General features: G+C 36.4%; 1 pseudogene; it reads left to right on the plus strand.

Annotated features, from left to right (window-relative positions):
- Positions 1-15,615, plus strand: part of LOC108530062 (transient receptor potential cation channel subfamily A member 1-like) — a 36,474-nt pseudogene that overhangs the window by 11,381 nt on the left and 9,478 nt on the right.

A 15,615-nucleotide genomic window follows, 5' to 3' on the forward strand; every position in this document is an offset into this window, starting at 1 on the left:
TTTTTTTTTTTTTTTTTTTTTTTTGGTCTCCACCATCAGAATAAGGATAGGAGGAAATAAGATCTATGTGGCATCTAAAAAGAAATAGACAATATATAACAATGGGCAAGTATAATTTAAATTAAATAGGCTCACTTGGATAAATACAATGCACTCAGTGTCAAACCAGCACGAGATTTTATGACGTCTTAATAACTTAGCAAACCTTACCTTAGATATAAGTGAGCTGAGTGGGGCTCTTCAGGAAGGCAAATGGCCTGATGGGAAATTATTTTGCACAGAAAGTTTGAAAGTCAGATGGACCAAATAGGAGAACATAAGAAATCAGATACTGAGATTAAGACAAACAGGAGCCAGTGAGAGGATATTTTCATTAATGGTTCATGCAAGAGTAGAGTTTCCTTAGAAACTCTGTTAGCACAGCTACAAACACGTTGGATACTTTGTCTTATTTACTCTTCATTTGGGTGCTATTTAAACTTACATTGTACTTATATACCTTAAGGGGTAGGTTTGCCATAGTTGTTATTAGTTTAAAAGCAGAGTTACAAGATTTTGAAACATAATAAGAGGATTTTTTTAGTGAAAGCACATGGAAAACAACTATGTGTATGTGTCCCTAGTATGGTTTTTGAATATTAGTAACATTTTAATTAAATGAATTCCTCTTACAAATATGTTTCCAAATTTTCATTTTAGCTTGAGAAAAACATTAATTTAAAATGGAAAAAAAGTCACATCTACATGGAAATTTAGTTGAGATCTCAAAATATAATAGTTAGATCCTGCCAGGATTTTTTCCCCCCCAAGAATAGCTAGATATGTAGCTTTATGGGTTCCACTGTGCATCCAACTGACAATGAGTATTTGCAACAGGGGGTTCTTTAATTCCCCAAGAATACTGTATACGAATATATCTCAATTACTTTTCAAATGGTTGGGGTAGGAATAAGCTGAAAATAAAAACAGTGAACCTAGAAATATTCAGTTGCTGACACAGTACTAGTTTTTAAACTGTAATCTCTGGCTGCTTGAGTCATAATTATTGTGGTTCGTTTATTAAAATGAAGGTTCCTAAGGCCCATCTTAGACCTACTAACCCAGAATATTTGGGATTAGAGCTAGGAATTTAATTTTTAAATAAGCCTCTCAGAGGATTTTTATGAACACCAAAATAGAAAAAGTCTAATACAGTGCTGATGAGAATTATAGCAGAAGGTTTTCCAAAATGTAGGTGGGTATTCAGTGCAAAAATGTAGAAGTTGTTTGGTGAAATAATTTTGAAAACTACAAACAAATCAAAGTTAATACAATGAGGCTAAAACAAGAAACCCTAACTCCTACCAAAAGTTGTTCGAGAATGATGATATTTTTTTTTTATTTTAAAGAGAGAAAGATGGACAGAAAAATTAAGCAGAATAATGTCTGAGAATTTTCCAGAAATAAAATATATAACTTATCAAATTAAAAAAAAATCTTCTCCAGGGGCTAAGCAGACCATCCTGGCTGCATCATTTTTACTTGCAAAATGTTAAACAGTAGTGGTATTAATCAACAGTCTAAATAAAGGACAGTCTAAATAAACTGCTATATCCATACAATAGAATATGAAGCAGTATTTAAAAACAATGTTACTGATAATCTTTAAATAACTTTGATATATTTCCAGGCTATGATGTTGAATAAATAAGTGGAAGACATAAGTTGAGTAAAAAACGTAAATGCAAAATAATCATATTTTCTATAACTACATGTAAGTTTTTGTACATGGATGTTTGTGTTCAGAAATATAGAAAAGGATTTGGGAAGATGAATAACAAGTTAGTAATGATGATACTACTGGGGAAATGACATCATGCCCAGAATTGGGGCATAGGTGCAGTGAGAAGTAGGGCCTTACCCAATGTTTCAGTATTTTAAAAAAGAATTTGTTTATGTATTTCTTTTCTTTTTTGATTGTGGAAAAAAACACAAAGCTAAATTTACGGTCTTAACTGTCTTTAAATGTACAGTTCAGTAGTGTTAATTATTTTCACACTGTTACTCAATAAATGTCTGGAATTCTTTCATGTTGCAAAACTGAAACCCTATACTTACTAAACGCTAATTTCCCCCTCATCCTTACCCCAGCCCTTGGAAACTACTTTCTATTTTTGTTTCTATGATTTTCACTAATTTAAATACTTCATACAAGTGGAATCTTAAAGTATTTGTACTTCTGTGACTTGCTTATTTCATTTACCATAATCTTCTCAAGGTTCATCCCTGTTAGAGCATGTGACATAACTTTCTTCTTTTTTAAGGCTGAATAATATTCCGTTGAATGTACATACCACATATTCCTTATCTTTTTAAAGAAATACTGCATACTACGTATTTGCATGGAATATGTGAAAGGATGGAATATTTTTCCATCCTTTCACTTTCAGTGTGTTGTTCTTATAGCTAAACTGAGTCTCTTGTAGACAGCATATAGTTGAATCCTGTGTTTTCTCCATTCAGTCAATCTTTGTATTTTAAAAGGAGACTTTAACCAATTTACTTTTAAAGTAATTACCGACAGGAAATAACTTACTATTGCCACTTCATTAATTGTTTTCAGTATGTGGTAGCACTTTTGTCTCTTTTATCTTGCTGCCTTCTTTTGTGTTTCATTGATATTTTTCTTGTAGTGATATGTTTTGATTCCCTTACTGTTTTCTTTCATGCATATTATATACATATTTTCTTATCAGTTAACTTTGCAATTATATCAAATATCTTAAATGTATGAGAATATATTTTAAACTGATAACAATTTAACTTCAACTGCATAGAAAAACTCTACTCCTTTGTATTACTCCATCCACGACCACTTTTATGTTCTTGATGATGCGTAATACTGCCTCTTAATTGCATATTTATTAACATAGATTTAGAGTTACTTTCTATGCTATTGTTTACTTTTATGCCAGATTTAAAAATAATTTTTTCACTTATAATATGACAGAATTCTATAATTGTCTCTATATTGACCTTTACCAGAGAGTTTTATACTTTTGTATGATTTTGTGTTGCTGTTTAGCATTTTTTTCATTTCAACTTGAAGAACTCTCTTCAGCATTTTTTTATAGGGCCAATCTAGTGGTAATGCACTTTCTCACCCTTTGTTTACCTGGGAAAATCTTATTTCTCCTTTATTTTTAAAGGACCAAAAAGTTTTTACCAGTTATAATATTCTTGGTTATCATTTTATTTTCTGTCAGTAGTTTGGATATATCATTCCACTGTCTTCTAGCCTGCAATGTTTCTGCTTGGAAATTTGCTGATAATCATATTGGAGTTACCTTGTATGTGATAGCTTGCTTTTCTCTTGCTGATTTCAAAATTGTCTCTGTCTGAATTTTGACAATTTGATTATAATGTGTCTCAAAATAGCTCACTTTAAATTTATGCTAGTTGAAGTTCTTTGAGCTTCTTGAATGTGTGTGTTCATTTCTTTTCTCAGATTTGGGAGATTTTCAGTCATTATTTATTCAAATAGGCTTTCTAATCCTCCATCTTCTTTTTCTCCTTTGGAACTTCTCATAATGTGTATGCTGTTCTGTTGTTTTCTTTAAATCCCTTAGATTCTCTTCACTTTTCTTCATTCTTTTTTCTTTTTGCTGTTCTGACTTGATAATTTTGAATATCCTGTCTTTGAATTCACTCATCGTTTCTTCTGCCTGGCTACAAATGCTGGACACCTCTCAAGCCTTTTCTAGGGATTCATCTTCTCTGGGCTTGTGCTTGTAATCTAGTTGAAGAGGCTTACCTCTCTTTACTCAGGACCTCCCCCCAGTATATGTCTGTGGTACTACAGCCTCGCTGGTGCTGTAGCAAGTCATGATACTGGGACACTGCCTAGTATCTGTCTGTGACACTGTATCTTCTCTGGCACTAGACTAAGTCCCAGTGACCTACTTTGTTATCAGTGATCCCCTCCGGGCACTTATTCCTTTCAGAGCTTAAATTCAGGCAAGATAAAAATCATTTTCTTGGGTAGCATCTCAGAAATCAGAACACTGGATGTATCTTCCACTCTTTTCTTTCTCTTATTCCAGGGGGAAGCCAGAAGTTGGAAGCTTTTTTCCCAATGACACTGTGCTGTGCCAGAGGGAAGAGCTGTTGTGAGTAAAGGCCATGAATTTTTCTACTGTCTTTGATATGTTCTTTGGCTACATGTTCACCTAGAGTTTAGGAATCTATTAACTAGGTTCTGCATTGCTCACAAAGGTAATGGTCTGTGTATTGTTTTTAATTACATATCTCTATGGAGGAAGGAGGGTCTGGGACTTCCTGTTTTGCTACCTTATTGACATTTGTCCCTCTATGTATTTCTTGAATAATTAAAAACTAATTTTTAAATAAATACTAGTAGTTACAAATAATTCTAATGAAAATTTATAATCTAGATTTAACTTAACAGATATTCATGTGTATTCTATTATATAAAAACTTTAGAAAGATAAGCCTGAATTCCTTCAAGGACAGAATGAGGATATAACTCTTGATAATTTACCTTTAATCTCATTTCCTGTTGTAACCCTATATAAGATTAATAAGTTTATGTTATCTTAAGCAGTCAGACATCTAAAGTGACAAACTGTGTCAAATAATTGTACTTGTGCAAACTGATTCTGTTTTTTTAATCTTGACATAATTTTTAATTTTTCCAGTTTTCTAAAATAAATATCACTTTTACAATATCAAAATAAAGTTATAAAACCAGACAATAAAAATATTAGTTTATACTCATTAGTTTATTATTATTGTATTTTTATTACTCTTTCTTTATTTCTCAAGCAGTGCTACAATATAACCGCACAAAGCTTCTCCATCATCCTGTGTGTAAAGAGTATTTACTCATGAAATGGTGGGTATTCAGTAGTATTTATTGTTTAATGCTGTGCCTATTGAATCTATTTAAAAGTCTTCAAAACAATTATGTTTTAATGGTATTTTAATGTTTTCGATTTTGTTATTTTAATGTTTTATACTTTAAAAGAATAAGCATCAAAGGCAACTATTGTTTTGAAATACTGGCATTGTTTAGCTTTGTCATTCAATGAAATATTTAGGAGGTGGGGGAAAATTATTATATAAGACATGAAGAAACTTCCTAGAGCCTACAATTTGTTTATCTTTAACATTAAATGGACTATTTGGGGAATGGGAAGGAACTATTATGTCAAACATGGAGAGGCACTTTGGAGCCTATAGCGTAGTGGACATAGAAGTGAGAGGTGTGTTCTGGGAAGAGCGTTCATCTTGGTGTCTGATTGGGATCTTTCTTTGAATTCTAACAGAAATTCTTTTCTTTTAAATAAAATTCTAAGTTTCAATACAATTTTAGAACTTTTATAGCATAATTTTACTTTATCCTCTACTTTTTTAATGAGTGAGCCAAGTTCAGATCAAAACCAAGATTGGGCTAAAGACCCTACTCTTTCATTAATTTGTTAAGTCATAATTTCCTCAGAACTTGAGATTCCTTTTACTAGTCCATAAAGATCTGCCTGGCTACAAATGGTTATTATGAGTGACGTTTCCGTCTTTTCTCTTACATAGTTTTAAAGATTTTGCTAACATAATGGTTAGATTTTGAACTTGATAATTTTAATGTAAAAGTTTATAAGGAAGTCATCTGGCCCAAGACTCCATTTCAAATGGATCTTTCTTTGAATTCTAACAGAAATTCTTTTCTTTTAAATAAAATTCTAAGTTTCAATACAATTTTAGAACTTTTATAGCATAATTTTACTTTATCTTCTACTTTTTTAATGAGTGAGCCAAGTTCAGATCAAAACCAAGTATATAAATTATCTGCAGGTCCTTCCTTTGGTTGATAAATGATATGGATCCTTCATTTCTCAGTATGGAGGTTGAAAGTCTTTTATAATTATTTTTGTATATTTTCATGAATATTACTTTTATAAATCATATGTCTTTTATACAACTCACTTTGTGTGAAAATTTTCTTTGTTGCATCATATAAGCACATAGATATTTGCATTTATAAATTTGATGACAATAATTCCTTGCATTTTTATCATTGCAGAGTGGTCTCCACAGGGACAGCCCAGCATTTTGTAGGATTTCCTTAGGCAACAGACTCCCACAACACCAGGTTAACAGAGGACTCTGGGCCATCTCCAACACCGATCTATACCCCAGGGGCTCTGAGGTCAATCCAGGAAGTCATGAGGTTACTCCTTGGTCCTAAACTTCTCCCCAGATGGCTGTAAAGCTAGAGAAATTTTATTACTGGATACATATATATAATCATCCATAGATGCAAGGTCTCTATATGCGGTAATTTTTTATTCTTTTCTATCCCAGAAAAGCAATTACTTTATGGATATTAACAATAGTATTGAATGGATTATCAACACGATGGGCCTCATTTTTGTGCTGCCCTTGTTCACTGAAATACCAGCCCATCTGCAGTGGCAATGTGGAGCAATTGCTGTTTATTTCTATTGTATTAATTTCTTATTATATCTTTGAAGGTAAACAAGCTTTAATGATTTCCCCATCTTTAAGCATTTTCGGTATCAAAAGAAAAACTATTGTAAGTGGTGTAAATTTGAAACTGTCTTATTCCTTTTCCAGTTTTTTCAAAATGTGAAGTTTTTTTATACCCTATTAAGGAAAGGCTGGAGCATGATTCCAGAGTTTAGAATGTAGACTAGGGTTTCTCAAACTCGGCACTATTGAATTTTGTGGCCAGATAATTCTTTCTTCTCCTTCTCTTGCTCCTTCTCCTTCTCCTTCTTCTCCTTATTCTCCTCTTCCTCCTCCTCCTCCTTGCCCTTCCCTTTCCCCTTCTCCTTCCCCTTCTCCTTCACCTTCTTCCCCTTCTTTTCTTCTTCCTCTTCCTCTTCCTTCTCCTTTTTTTTTTTTTTTTTTTTTTTGTTTGTGGAGGGAAACTGTGTTGTATATTGTAAAATGCTTAGCAGCATTCCTGGCTCCTGGCTTCTACCCACTAGATACCACTAGTATCCACCCCACTCTAGTTGTGTCAATCAAAAATGTATGCAGACAATGCCAGATGTCCCCTGGGTGCCAAATGAGCCCAGGTCAAGAACACTGATATAGACAAATATAGATTAAATGGGGAGAGTAAATGCAAAAAGTGTTGGCTATTCTTGTTTTACCTGATATTATATGTAAGCATTTACTTTGCATTAAAACACTCAAAGTGAACTGATAGATAGTATGGGGAATCAAAGTGGTATAAAAGAAAAAATAAGCCCAAATAATTTAATTCTAGAGAGGGAAAAAAGGTTGAGTCCCCCAGCCTCTGACAGTTTCATGTTATTTCACATAATCTTTCCCATAACGAGGCCAATGTTGTTACTCGCATTGTCTAAAAGAAGCTGAAGTACTGAGTTCAGTAACTTGCTGAAGATCTCAGCTAGTTGGTCATGACATAGGTATTTAATCAAAGTCTTTCTGACTCCAGGGGCATGCTTTTTCTACGATATCATCTGCATTACTGTGTCAGGAGCACAGTGACACAAAGTTGAGTGTGCCCTCTTGGAGAGGACGTGGTATGGTAAGAAAGGCAGTGGCTAAGGAATAAGAGGATTATTAGTGACTTTGGTGAGTTACTAGGCATCTCTGTGAACTTAGCTGAAGTCCCTTTCAGGTTTATAAGATTGTGATTTCCTCTTTGAACAAGTTGTCTTTGCCAAATGCAAAGTACAAGTTAGTGGCCAGATGACAAACCAAACCCATTATCTAGCCAGACATTTCCCAATATAGGATGCAGTGGGTAGAAAAGAAAACTGAAGGAGATAAAAGGATCAAATACAAATCATATGTTGTATACCCTGCATTAGGTGTCTTCCAGTTCATGAACTCAGTTATATCTCTGCTTGATGTAGCATACCATTAATCTCTCTAATTTCTTGATTACCAATTTGGTAGCATTTTCTTTGATATTGGGGAGCTGTTATTTTTCTTTCCTACTTCAGTTGAAGTAATGTCCAGTTGCCAAGTGGTAAAATGATTTAAGATAACCTTAGGGACAGGCACAGTGGCTCACCCCTGTAATCCCAGCACTTTGAAAGGCCGAGGCTGGCTGATTGCTTGAGCCCAAGAGTTTGAGACCAGCATGGGCAACATGGCAAAATCCTTTCTCTACAAAAAACACAATAATTAGTCAGGTTTGGTGGCACACGCTTGTGGTCCCAGCTCTTGGGAAGCTAAGGCAGGAGGATCACCTGAACCTCGGAGGCTAGAGTTGCATGAGCCATGATCATCACATGATCCTCATGTGAGCCATGATCACACCACAGTGCTCCAACATTGGTGACAAAGCATGACCCTGGATCCAAAACTAGATAACAATAGTAAGAAAAAAAAAGTTTGATTAACACATTGAAAATGAGATAGGATTATTCAATTAATGTTTTCTTTTTCAAAATAATTGGTCTCAATGATCTCATCTATGAAATCTAATACCTGATTTAATACACAATAAATATTTTCACTGTATGAATACACTTTGACAAAAAAGTGAGTATAAACTTTATTTTTTCATTTTCCTAGATTTGAGAATTGTGGAATTTTCATTGTTATGTTGGAGGTAATCTGTAAAACTTCGTTGAAGTCTGCAGTTGTATTTTCCTTCCTTCTTTGGGCTTTTGGACTTAGCTTTTACATCCTCCTGAATTTACAGGCAAGGCAGTTATATCAGTAGTTGATTTTATCACTGTAAATTATGGAAATATATATTTATATGTAAATCTAAATAGTCTAGAAAATTTATAATTACATAACAACAGTATTTTAATACTTTAGTATTTTTCATCTGCTATATCTTTTAAATGATTTTAGAAAATTATTTTCCTTTTTTGAACCCTACAAAAAAGTAGGGTCTTGTTAAGTAACTTTTCCATTGTCAAAAGTTTAGGCTGGGCACGGTGGTGCACGCCTGTAATTCCAGCTACTTGGGAGGCTGAGGCAGAAGTTGCAGTGAGCTGAGATCACACCATTGCACTCCAACCTGGGCAAAAAGAGCAAAACTCCATCTCAAAAGAAAAAAGTTTATGTAAAGTGCATGATGATTTATTCTTTATGCAGCAAATATACTTTTGATGACTTCGCCACTGTTTATTAATATTTTATCACTGCATTTCAGGAGCTATATACCTATGAATTTTAAAAAGTATTCTGAATATAATTTTATCATTCTACTCTCCAGGAAACATTTTTTCATTGTATACACTTTGCATTTCACTTTTACCTCACTGTCTGTTTTCAGGATGCCTTTAGTTCTCCATTGCTGTCTGTAATACAGAACTTCATCATGATACAAGGAAATATCAATTGTTGAGAGTCCTTCCTAGAACCATTTCTGAAGAATAAATTGGCATATCCAGTTCTGTCCTTTGCACAGCTGATTTCCTTCACAGTATTTGCCCCAATTGTCCTCATGAGTTTACTTGTAAGTAGTTTTTTCTTGTATTTTCTGTTTGTTGATCATTTGAAACATTTTATAATGATAATTATTTTTAACTTCTTTAACCTCCCTCCACTGGGGAGATGAGAAAGGATCTACTACAAAATCTATTCATTCAACACTCATTTGGTGCGTGGGGAGCACCAGGCACATCAAGAGGCTCAGGGCGTGCAAAGATGCATGCACTTGGCAAATACCGAGAATCTACTAAATACCATGAACTGTTGCAAGTTCTGGGAAACAGTGGTGAAGAAAGCAAACCAATATTCAGTCCTAGTAAATAAACAAACAACTGTGTAGCATAATGTCATGGGGGTGATGAATGCTATGAAGAATTAAGAAGCAGGGAAAAGCAATAAAGATGAAGCTATGTGATGCTTTGGAGTTGGAGAGGGTGTCAGAGGTGAGGCAGAGACTTTATGGAACATATTGCCTCTATGCTTGAATTTATCATTGACCAGAGATTCAAGTGGGGAAGTCTCTCATGCAGAGGGCGTCTGCGATGTTCAGATGCCACCTTGAACCCAGTCAAAGCCTAGACAGTATCAGCAGACATGAGAGTGCCTTTCCACATGGAATTCTCTAGAGAATCTGCTCAAGCCATGAACATGTTGGCTGATGTGGGCAAAGGTGCATCCCACTCTTAAGTCTATAGAGAACTCTTATTGGCTTTTTCATGCCTGTTTTTCCTTTATCCATTTAGGCACACATGCACATATTCCACACGCTTTCTCTGAGTCTGACTATGTACCAGGGAATGTGCTAGTTAGTGCTTCTGGGAAGAAAAAAATTATTCAGGCTCATAAGTATTTTGATCCACTTATTTGATCAACTCCAGAGTTTTATTTTGGTGACCTAGGAAAACAAAGGATGGCAATAGGAATAATGGAGAATGACATAAAGCCCACATTCTTCTCTGATAATTGTTTATGTTTTGGAAGATAATTATCCAGAAGAAAATTGGGCTTAGCAGTAGTACAGGTTGGCCCCATTCTGAAGATCCACACATCCAGCACCCATTGTGCATTTCTACCTGAATATCCTGGAGGAAAATCAAACCAACAGAGCCAGACTAATGTTATCTTTCCTTCAGAATCTCCACTGCCTCTCAGTAGAATCTCCTAGTCATCCTACTCAGATCATTGGCAGATAGTCTCTATTTCACTCTCCCACATTTTTCCTCAGTTCTTTCAATAATTCTTGGCTTTCACATCTGCTTCCATTTGGCTTGGACTGTCATGGTTCCTCATCCAAATTGCTGCAGCAGCCTCAAGAGCATCTCCACCTTACCTCATTGCTTTATCTCATTCTTCCTACAAATGGTCACCAGAGTGATGTTCTGATAATGAAAAATTGAACCCATCAGTAGCTCTTTTAAATATTTTTCCATGCCTCTTCAAAAGCTTTAATTCAGTCCAAACCCATCAGCATAGCAGGCAAAGGTCTCTGTGAGCTGGATCTTACCAAGATCTTTCCCAACTACCCAGAAATGCACACTCCCTGAGTGTGCACACTTTCCTTCATGCTGTCTAGACTCTGTATAGGCTCTTCCTTTTGCCTGGAAATCCTCCCACCATGGGTTAATGCTATGCTTTCAAAACAGCACAAGTATCATTTCTTTGGGGTAGACTTCCAATTACCTTACTCTGTTGGGTGCTCTTTCCTTGTGTTACCATAGCTTTGAGGATACAAACAGATAATAATAATGAAACCTACTTTCTAGATTATTGCAAAGATTAAATCAGCTAATACAAGGGACTTAAAACAGTACTTGGCACATGATAAGCATTTGATAAATGTTAGTGACCATTAAAAGTTCATAACTGATCTCTTCTATGGCTTACAAGCTCAAGTGTCTTCAGACCCTAGGTAAGTTTCTAAAATATGTGAAGCAGCAGGTATGAGATGGTTAGCTTTGGGGTTATTTTTTTGAGATAGGGTTTCAGTCTGTGACCCAGGCATGAGTGCAGTGGAGTGATCATGGCTCACTGAAGCTTCTACCTCCCAGTCTCAGATGATCCTCCCACCTCAGCCTACCTAGTAGCTGCAACTACGGGTGCTCACCGCCATGCCCAGCTAATTTTTGTATTTTTGTAGAGATGGGATTTCACCGTGTTGCTCAGGCTGGTCTGGAATTCCTAGGCTCAAGTGATCCTCCCACCTCAGCCTCCCAAAGTGCTGAGATTACAGATGTGAGCTGCCACGCCTGGCAAAAATCAAAGATGTTTGGTTTTCACGGGGACTGTTGTAAATCAGTGAGAATACCCGGCTGAAGACTTGCAAATGAAAAACCAAAAAAATGTTATCCTGCCCAGTAAAACCTATTTCCTGGCTATATCCAGTTCTCAGTGCTAGTTTGCAAGCCCTAGAATATATTCTCCCTCTCTTCATTCATTCTGTGACTGTTTTGTTTACCTATTATGTGCCCTGCTCTATACTAAGCACTGGGCATACGGTGGTGAGCTTGACAGATCCCTCGTCTCATAGAGTTTACTGGACTTTGAGCTCCTCAAGAGCAGTCACTGACGTTTCTTTCTGGTGCAGCATGCAAGATGCTGGCTCAGCAAACGCAGGAACTAAGTACCAGAAAAGTAAATGAGTGAGTGAAATGAGCAAATTTATCAGATTGAGTAGAACTGAGCTAACAGCTTCCCCCCACCTAATTCTATCTAGCCATACATTTCTGGTTTCTCACCAGAGCCTCTCCTGCCCCTATAGTATATGTTTTCCTTCTGAACATATGTAAGATATAATATGTATCATTTTCTCAGTTTCGTATTTTTTTCCATGTTGTTAAATCCCTCTTGTCTACCTTAGTTACTAAACTCCTGGAGTTTCCCACCATGTTGTGTAGCTACACCCAATTGCATGTGATATCATACCATCCCTGTCCTTTCAAAAAATAACAGATTATCTTAAATGAATTTCAGATTAATCATGTCGTAAGTTTTCATAACACTTAAGAGTACTGAACCTCCAAATGTGACCATCACCATTGCAGAGGTATATAGGCCTTGTAGTTTTCTGTAAGGTGTATTGCCAAAGTATTCTGCAGCTACTACTAGTAGATCATCTGCCCACTCTCCCACTTTAGCCACAGAGACCTTGCTATGGTTCGAATTTTTATGTCCTATCCAATATATATATATATATACACACACACACACTATATATATACTATATATATATACACTATATATATATATAGAAACCTAATCACCAAGAAGATGGCATTAGAAGGTGGGGCCTTTGGGAGGTGTTTAGGCCGGGAGGGGAGAGCCTTCATGAATGGAATTGGTTCCCTTATAAAAGAACTATGAGGGAGCTCATTAGCTCCTTTGCCCTTCTGCCATATGGGAACACATAGAAGATGCCACCTATGAGGAATGGGGTCTCACCAGAAACCAGTTCTGCCCAAGTCTTGATTTTGAACTTCCCAGCCTGCAGAACTGTAAGCAATTAATTTATGCTATTTATAAATTACCCAAGCTAAAATATTTTGTCATAGCAGTCTGAATGGACTAAGACAGACCTTACATGCATTTTTAGGTGGGCCTTCAACTGTAGTGATTTAATTTTGTGTCATAATTCAGATTGGTTTGACAGTTGGTGTCATTGCTGAGGTCCAGAAGCATGCATCATTGAAGAGGATAGCTATGCAGGTAAGTGCAGTGCTTCCCCACTTATGATAGTGTTATGTTCTGGTAAAGCCACCATAAGTTAAAATTATTATAAGTCAAAAATGGGAATTTTGTAAGAATAACCCAGGTATAAATTTATACCACTTACACTGTAGAGTTGGACTGTTTACCCTCCTGATCATGTGGCTGACTGGGTTCTGTGGTTCGCTGCCACTGGCCGGCATCCCAGGAGAGTATCACATACCGCTAGCCCAGAACAGATCAAAGTTTAAAATTTGAAGTATAGATTCTACTGAATGTGTATCACTTTCACACCATCATAAAGTCAAAAAAGCATGAGTTGAACCATCCTAAATTAGGCATTGTCTGCATTACATCTAATTTAAACTTACTGAAATTAACACAATTATAATTACTTCCTTTTCTGAGAGCACAGTTATTTAGCATGGATGTTTTCTTAATCCTGAGGAGTCACACCCTGTGTCTGTTGACATGTTATCTGGTATACCTGCTGTAATCCAAGATGATGAAAAAATGTCCTAGAATAGTTTTAGTAGAGAAATTAAGAAATTGCCTGAGCATCTTCTGTTATGTTAACCTGTGGCCACCCAGGTAGCTAACTGCTAGATCAAGAGCATCACTGGCATCCTATCCATTGTTTAAAGGAGCTTCTTCTGTTTGTGCAGGGAATCACAAGGTCCCCACAGCATGATTTATGCTGAAGTTTTAACAGAATCTATGTGGTTTTGTTCTCTTGTGACATCTCTCTCATTTTTATGGACAATTTGATGTAAAATTTGGTGTCAAAGTTTCTTGGCTAGGTCCTCAGCTATTGAATGTTGTGAGGTACTTTTCTGTAATACAACACCAAGTTATTTTCCTGCTCTTGACTGGAATGTCTTTAAATTTCAAATTCAAATGGGCATTTTTGATGCTTCAAGGATATTTGGTGACCAGTTGACTATGCGCATTAAGAAATTTTGGCCAGTTTGAGAGAGAGAAAAATCATGTTATGATATAACTTTCTATTCATTCTTGTCTCTTCTTCACTTTTTTTTTTTTTTTTTTGGGACAGAGTCTCGCTCTGTCGCCCAGGCTGGAGTGCAGTGGCCGGATCTCAGCTCATTGCAAGCTCCGCCTCCCGGGTTTATGCCATTCTCCTGCCTCAGCCTCCCAAGTAGCTGGGACTACAGGCACCCGCCACCTCGCCTGGCTAGTTTTTTTTGTATTTTTTAGTAGAGACGGGTTAGCCAGGATGGTCTCGATCTCCTGACCTCGTGATCCGCCCGTCTCGGCCTCCCAAAGTGCTGGGATTACAGGCTTGAGCCACCGCACCTGGCCATCTTCTTCACTTTTATTTGTCACAGTTTTCTTCTCTATTATTCATTCAGCCATACATTAGCATTTATTTATTGAAAATGTTTCAATACATATAGTATACAAAGGGCAGTACAACTTAGCATGAGAGCCCAGAGGAAACAGAGGGATGTGATCCTTGACTATTAAGTCAACTGTGTCTACTTAGCACACCAGCTAGGCATTGATAAAATGAAATATTGAAAATCAACTGAGAACCATTCTTAAATTCTACACTGCATGACATGGCTGTGTATTATGCAGAGATACAGAGCGATCTGAACATTTAGAGAACAAAAACAGTTAAATGATTATCCGGTACAGAAAAAATGCAAAAATAAGGGAATGCTACATGGAGGGGGTGAGATGAGTCAGTGTTGAAAGATGGTTGGGATCTAACAGGACATCAATACCATCCTGAAAGGAGGGGCCAGCAAGAGCAAAGGGCCACATCGGAATGGGGAAAATGGCCAAGGCACTGGCCCAAGGCCCCCTTGCCTGTAAGGATCATTCATGTTAGTGGGTGATTAGATCGTTCCAGATGACAGGGGGGTTTATTCAAAACTAGCAGAGAAAAACCTTAGCAAAGGGCAGTAAACAATGAAGTGCTTCAAGTTACTGTGTAAGTTAGTGGAGGGTTATTATCAGAAAATGGTGTTTATGGTGATCTGCTATTATCTTGGTTTAGTGGGGAAAGATCGAAGGTAGGAAGAGCTAATGGCAGGTTATTAGTGTCACAAAGATGATGTTTAGGACTCCAGGTATGTCAATATGGAGAGGGGATGTATAAACTTGGTAGGTATGTCAGCAATACCTAATAAATGCCCTAATACCTCTTTAAAATACATTGGGGAATAAATAAAAAGAATAATACAAGCAATAGTACCAAATAAAATATCTTGGGGAAGCTCACTCATCTGCAGTGCCAGTGGGGTTGAGCTGAAAAGTGCAATGCTATATTTTGTTTACTTTGCTCCCTGAAAGTAAACAGCACAAATCCTAGTAACCCCCTGTTATCTGTGCCTTGTTTTGGATCAAAAGCAGCATCAACTGGAGAACCAGGAAGCCATTCTCCTACTTCCCCTGAGTTGTTTCTTAAGCAACTCTCTGCATCCATTCTGAAACCTA

The sequence above is a fragment of the Rhinopithecus bieti genome, unplaced genomic scaffold (assembly GCF_001698545.2).
Source record: "Rhinopithecus bieti isolate Rb0 unplaced genomic scaffold, ASM169854v2 scaffold_6536, whole genome shotgun sequence".
Lineage (NCBI taxonomy): Eukaryota > Metazoa > Chordata > Mammalia > Primates > Cercopithecidae > Rhinopithecus > Rhinopithecus bieti.